Here is a 6,033-nt window from a genome sequence, read left to right as displayed (position 1 = left end):
CATGCACATATGGTCACCTTATCTTTGAAAAAGGAGGTAGAAATATACAATGGAGAAAAGACAGCTCTTCAATAAGTGGTGCTGGGAAAACTGGACAGCTACATGTAAAAGAATGAAATTAGAACACTCCCTAACACCATACACAAAAATAATCTCAAAATGGATTAAAGACCCAGATATAAGGCCAGACACTATAAAACTCTTAGAGGAAAACAGGCAGAACACTCTGTGACATAAATCACAGCAAGATCCTTTTTGACCCACCTCTTAGAGAAATGGAAATAAAAACAAAAATAAACAAATGGGACCTATTGAAACTTAAAAGCTTTTGCCCAGCAAAGGAAACCATAAACAAGACGAAAAGACAACCCTCAGAATGGGAGAAAATATTTCCAAATGAAACAACTGACAAAGGATTAATCTCCAAAATTTACAAGCAGCTCATGCAGCTCAATAACCAAAAAACAAAAACCCAATCCATGAATGGGCAGAAGACCTAAATCAACATTTCTCCAAAGAAGATATACAGGTTGCCAACAAACACATGAAAGGATTCTCAACATCACTAATCGTTAGATAAATGCAAATCAAAACTACAATGAGGTATCACCTCACACAAGTCAGAATGGCCATCATCAAAAAGTCTACAACCAATAAATGCTGGAGAGGGTGTGGAGAAAAGGGAACCCTCTTGCCCTGTTGGTGGGAATGTAAATTGATACAGCCACTATGGAGAACAGTATGGAGGTTCCTTAAAAAACTAAAAATAGAACTACCATATGACCCAGCAGTCCCACTACTGCGCATATATCCTGAGAAATCCATAATTCAAAAAGAGTCATGTACCACAATATTCGTTGCAGCACTATTTACAATAGCCAGGACATGGAAGCAACCTAAGTGTCTATCAACAGACGAATGGATAAAGAAGATGTGGCACATATATACAATGGAATATTACTCAGCCATAAAAAAAACAAATTGAGTTATTTGTAGTGAGGTGGATGGACCTAGAGTCTGTCATACAGAGTGAAGTAAGTCAGGAAGAGAAAAACAAATACCCAATGCTAACACATATATATGGAATCTAAAAGAAAAAAAAATGGTTCTGAAGGACCTAGGGGCAAGACAGGAATAAAGACACCAATGTTGAGAATGGGCTTGAGGACACAGGGAGCGGGAAGGGTAAACTGGGACTAAGTGAGCGAATGGCATTGACCTATATAAACTACCAAATGTAAAACAGATAGCTAGTGGGAAGCAGCTGCATAGCACAGGGAGATCAGCTTGGTGCTTTGTGTCATTTGCCCACAATTCCTGTCTGCTTCGGAAGAGACCTGATTCTGCCTTCAGAATTTGGGGACCCATGATTTCTTGTCTTTGGAGTTTAGTGTCAGGTGAAACACAAGCCTGACTCTGGTCTTCAGGGGAATGCCAGTAATCAAAATTTCACTGAGCATTTTCTAGGTGTCAAACACTGTGTTAAGGCACCAGGACAGCAAGATACAGTAAGTCCCCTACATAGGAACGAGTTCTGTTCCAAGAGTGCATTCATAGGTCCAATTTGTTTGTAAGTCCAACAAAGTTAGCCTTTGTACCCAACTAACACAATCGGCTATATAAGTACTGTACTGTAATAGGTTTATAATACTTTTCACACAAATAATACATAACAAACATAAAAAATAAGGAAGGCATTTTTAATCTTACAGTACAGTACCTTGAAAAGTACAGTAGTACAGTACAACAGCTGGTGCTTCTTAGCAGTACCAGCTACATCACCGCTGCTTTTATGCTTGTTTCCGGACATCCTGGGCTTGAAATACAGATACTGTACTACTGTATGCTATACAGTACTGTACAATAAAGTACACAAAAGCACAACCACTTGTAGAGAGTGCACGCATGTGACGATGTATGCCAGATGCGTGAACTAAGTTATGTGATTGGACATGCGAACGCACGTTGGCACGTTTGAAAGTTTGTAACTAGAAGGCTCTTATGCAGGGGACTTACTGTAATGAGTACTGTGTCTGCCTTCTAGGAGAAAGTAGCTGACTTCCTCTATAACCCCTAGAGACTGAACAGAGGTTACTGTAGTGGTCATTGTAGTGCTTTGGCCTGATTCCCCATCCCACCTATTTCAGGACTGAAGCACTAACTCATCTGCTCTGTGTTGGTGACCGATAGGTTATGGTTGAGTCCTCCTGGGAGAATGGCCTCATCTTGAAGGGAGCTGCCACACCCAAGGTTCTGTCCCAAGGTCAGTATGGAGATATAAAAGTCTGCCCCTGGCCCTGATTTGGGACAACTCTGCAGGATCATACTTGCTGCAAAGCTCCCAGTAGGATCAATTGGGCCTTCATTGTGACTGCTTTGCAGTTTGACTTCTCCCCTACCTCATTCTGCTTCCTTTACTCCCTCATGTGTGTTGACATTGAGAGTACAGCCCAATAAATCTCGTCTGCTTCCTGGTGAATGTGCCCTATGAAAGTCACGATACTTAGGGCATTGTTATGGGATAACCCTATGAAAGTCTGTATCAATATTATGCTTCACTTCTAGGTTTATACATCTATAAACCTTTCACAGGAGGAAACTAGCTTCAGCCAAGAATTCTAGGTAACACTAATAAAACATAACCTAACTGAACAATAGAAATTTAATTTACTTGTTTTAGTGTTTATCACACTTGCCTAAAACTCAGAACTAGGACTCAGAATTGAAGGTGTAATCAGTATTAGAACTCAGTACTTATAGTGTAAGTGTGGATTAGTTTCAATGCATTAAGACTAAAAGAACTTTATTCTCTTTTACCTATAGCAGCTGCTTTAAGAAAGGGAAAATGAAACTCTATTTTCATCCCTCTGAAGAAAATTTCTAGATAATACAGTCATATTGTATTTGCAGAAGGTGTTATTATAAAGCAATGTATGCAAAGTTCAAGGTTTTTAAAAATCATTTGTCTTCATAGTACATATAGTGGAATATTAGTTAGCTATTTTTTATGATATCTAATTCAATACTGTAGTAGTGACATATGTACACCAAGTGGTTAATACAAAGTTACTTACTTTATTTGTTACATAGTTTCTCCCGTAATACAGAACTCGATATATTAATGTATAAAATCTTCCTAATCTTTGAAAATGTCAAAATGCATCGCTGATTGATAATAAAATTCCAAAAATAAAATAAAATAAATTTTACATATAATTTTTACAAACATTGGGGTATATAAATTCCCAGAAGTCTTTTTCTAAACCTTTCTTTGGTTAACATGATAGAGAGAATGACAGATTCCTGTGTTTCTCAAACTATTTGTCAAGGTGGTACCTGAAGCCATAAGCTAAATATTTATATAGAACAGTATAGACTTTGAAATTTGCATGAACTTTTAAGAGAGGACATAAGACTTCAAAGAATTTTCTACAATGAGCTGGTTTTACCTAATCATATCATTCTTTTCTCTCTGCCTCTCACATTGTTTGCTGCACTTAAGCAGTAAAGTTTGATAAAAAATTGCTATGTAGATTTGATGGTGGATCATAAATTTGGCTTTTTGCTTAGAGACGGCCACAATTTATTTATGCAAGCATCATTTATTGCTAACCTACTGTGTGTGGCATTGTGTAAAGAAAGCTGTCTCCTCTTTTCTCTGCTTCAGTCCTATGCCATATAAGGCAGCTTCCATTCAACCTCAGTAATCCAACCTCTGCTTTAAGCCTACACATTTTTAAACCTTTAAGAAAGCATGACTGCACTCAAAGTAATCAAAATGGAGGGACGCTGTGACATCCTGGACTGGCCTTCAGCTCAGAGGTGAGCCACAGCGAGTGCTGAGGTCCAGCTCCTCAGATAAACAGTGAGCTGGCTTCCCCTAATTAAGCATCTCTCCAGGTGCTCTCAGGGCAAATAAATGAGACCTGATGTGGATAAGGTGAGAAATAGTTTAAAAACCAACCTGAATTTGTCAATGGAGTCTGAGTTGCTCCCAGCCCCACCCCTCTTTAGGTCCAGAGGTTACATATTTTCCTGACATTTCTGCATTCAGCTTTCTTGCTCAGCAAGCTTTGTAGAACCTGAGGGGTTTACATTACCCAGATGAGTGTGGAGGAAATCAACGTTTCATCCACTGCTGTGGGTGGGCTTGGGCAAGGGAATGAAAATGTTTGCTAAATTTAGATGGCTCATATAATGCTCACTACACACAACAATGTGTTTTCAGAACACTAAATTTGGAAAGACAAGAATTTCCGCCCTAAACAGCTTCACTCACCATTGAATTGAACAGAATTGAAAACACTTGAGAGCAGTGAATTACGTGAAGTCTTTTTAACTGCAAGATTTCCATTGGATCAGGATGACCAAAAATTAGGGTGTGTGAACAACTGTCAAGAGGAAGTCATTTCCAATCTCTGTTTTAAAAATACCCAACAACTTTTCATTACAGCAAACAATAGATTTTTATTTGGCAAAATTGCCCCCCAATTAATGACATGCTCAGTGATATGTCTTGTCATTTTAATTTTGATAAAAATCTACTGATTTCAAGTGGATGTGAGACTGCCATATTTGTGGTTTTGATCTAATGAAACGCCCAAGTTAGGGAATCAGTTATTTTCACAGGTATTATTATTACTTGCCTGAAAGAAGAATCAGCTGACTAGGACTCTAAGAATATCTGCCTGGGATGATCCTTTTGGAGACCTTTACTTGTAGATTTCCCTTAAGAAGTAATACCTTAACCTACATTTTTAGTTAATTATCACTCAGGATTTTTTTAAATCATTTTCATTTTTTTCAAATTTAGAGAAATTCCTGATCCTCTCTCATGTTTTGTCTGATTTATACATTTTTTTCCTTTTTTTTTTGACCATACTGTTTTTTTATCTCTGCTCTTTTATTGTGTAATCATTTATGATTGCTGTGTCATTTATTTAACATCTTTTTCTAATTTGTCTTTGCAAGGAGGATTGTAAACAGCAACACCTGTTGAAACCCATACAAAGCAGCCAGTGCCACACTTTGGGGACAAATAGCTGAATGCTTTCATAGTGCTCTGCAGACCGGAACTTGGCCCTTCCTGACGTTCTTCTGGCTTTGATGAAGATCTCAATCCTCATCTTGGCTGGCTAAGAGAGACTAAAAAAAAAAAAAAAACCCGCTCCCTTATATTCCATAAACTCTAGAGGCCAAATTACGGTAGAGGAGGATGCTTCAAGGATAGCTCAGAGAAGTTACTGCTATAACAACTTTATCTTGTTTTCAATATGCTTCAAAATCTCTCTGAAAAAAAATTATAACTTTAAACTATAAAGCTTCATATTATTGTACTATGATCCATTTGTTTCCTCATCAATGAACATGAATTAAACATGTATAACTCTCATCTAAGGAAAGTATCCAGTTATTTATGTGAAGCCTTCCAAAGCCTACCCAAGACTGCTTTGGTAGTTTCCATAAGTTCTACAAATGATGTCAGATTCCAGGTTAAGAAAGTAGTGAACAGACTTATTCCCCCTCCTTTGGTTCCCATTTTAGGAAATGTCACCATTATCTAAGCCAGAGCCTGGAATATCATTCATTCTACCACTTCTCTGTCCCTCACCAGCAGCAGTGAGTCCATTCAATTTATGGATTCTGCATCCTAAGTTTCTCTCCAATACATTTCCTTCTTTCAGCCTTGACTGCTGAAGCAGCCTCCTAACTGATCCCCTTGCTATCATTCAGCCTTGGCTCTCTCCTTCCTTCTCTGATCTGCAGCCAGAGAGATATGAATCTAATATAAATATTATTATGCACTTCTACCTGCCCCCTATTTATAATCTCCAGTGCTCCTCTGATCTCAGGATAAAGTCTAAATCCTTAAATATCACCCAAGACCTTTCCAGATCTACACCCTAATTACTATCTCTCCACTGTCATTTCTCACCTTGAAATCTGGTGACAATTGCTTCGAGTTCCGCAAATATGCCTCTTGCCTTTGCACCTGCTGCTTCCTCTGCCTAAAACATTTCTCTTGCTCATTGC

This window comes from Orcinus orca, chromosome 8 (genome assembly GCF_937001465.1).
Source record: "Orcinus orca chromosome 8, mOrcOrc1.1, whole genome shotgun sequence".
NCBI lineage: Eukaryota > Metazoa > Chordata > Mammalia > Artiodactyla > Delphinidae > Orcinus > Orcinus orca.
This window is presented reverse-complemented; position numbering follows the sequence as displayed.